General features: G+C 45.0%; 1 protein-coding gene across 1 annotated transcript in view; it reads right to left on the bottom strand.

The window, feature by feature from the left end:
- Nucleotides 1-484, bottom strand: part of LOC104290092 (electroneutral sodium bicarbonate exchanger 1-like) — a 14,047-nt gene that overhangs the window by 8,985 nt on the left and 4,578 nt on the right. The window lies entirely within an intron of this gene.

Below are 484 nucleotides of genomic sequence, written 5' to 3'. Positions count from 1 at the left end.
ACCAAAGAGCCTGGAGGAAGGAAAAAAAAAAAAAAAAAAATTAAACCATTCTCTTGGAAGACCACATTAAGTTTTCTTTGCTGCAGAAGGACAATCACCAGCACAGAGTAACTTCCATTACTAAAAAGAAGTCTCCTTCTCCCATTTTATCCCGAGTAGAAACTGAGGCATACAAAAAAACCCCTCCAACAAAAAGAAAAAAAGGCCAAAGCTGAGAGCCCATCCCCTCTTATTGCAACAGTCCCTCACTTTGAGAAGCAGCAGAGCTCTACCTGGAGGTATTTACACATCTGCTTCCACCCCAAATCAAGAAAACCTGTGTGCAACGACGCTGCGCCTGAGCCCAGCTGCCCAAACCTCCCACCCGCCCAGCTCAGGGGAACGTGGAGCCCCTCCACTGAACCAACTAACCCCAAAACTCCGCTAGAAGGGAGGTGTGCACTCAGATTTTAGAGGCAAACAGAAAAAAAAAAAAAAAACAAAA

The sequence above is a fragment of the Charadrius vociferus genome, unplaced genomic scaffold (genome assembly GCF_000708025.1).
Source record: "Charadrius vociferus isolate BGI_N301 unplaced genomic scaffold, ASM70802v2 scaffold627, whole genome shotgun sequence".
In the NCBI taxonomy this organism is placed as follows: domain Eukaryota; kingdom Metazoa; phylum Chordata; class Aves; order Charadriiformes; family Charadriidae; genus Charadrius; species Charadrius vociferus.
Note: the sequence above shows the minus strand (reverse complement) of the source record. Positions and strands in the feature narration are given on the sequence as shown.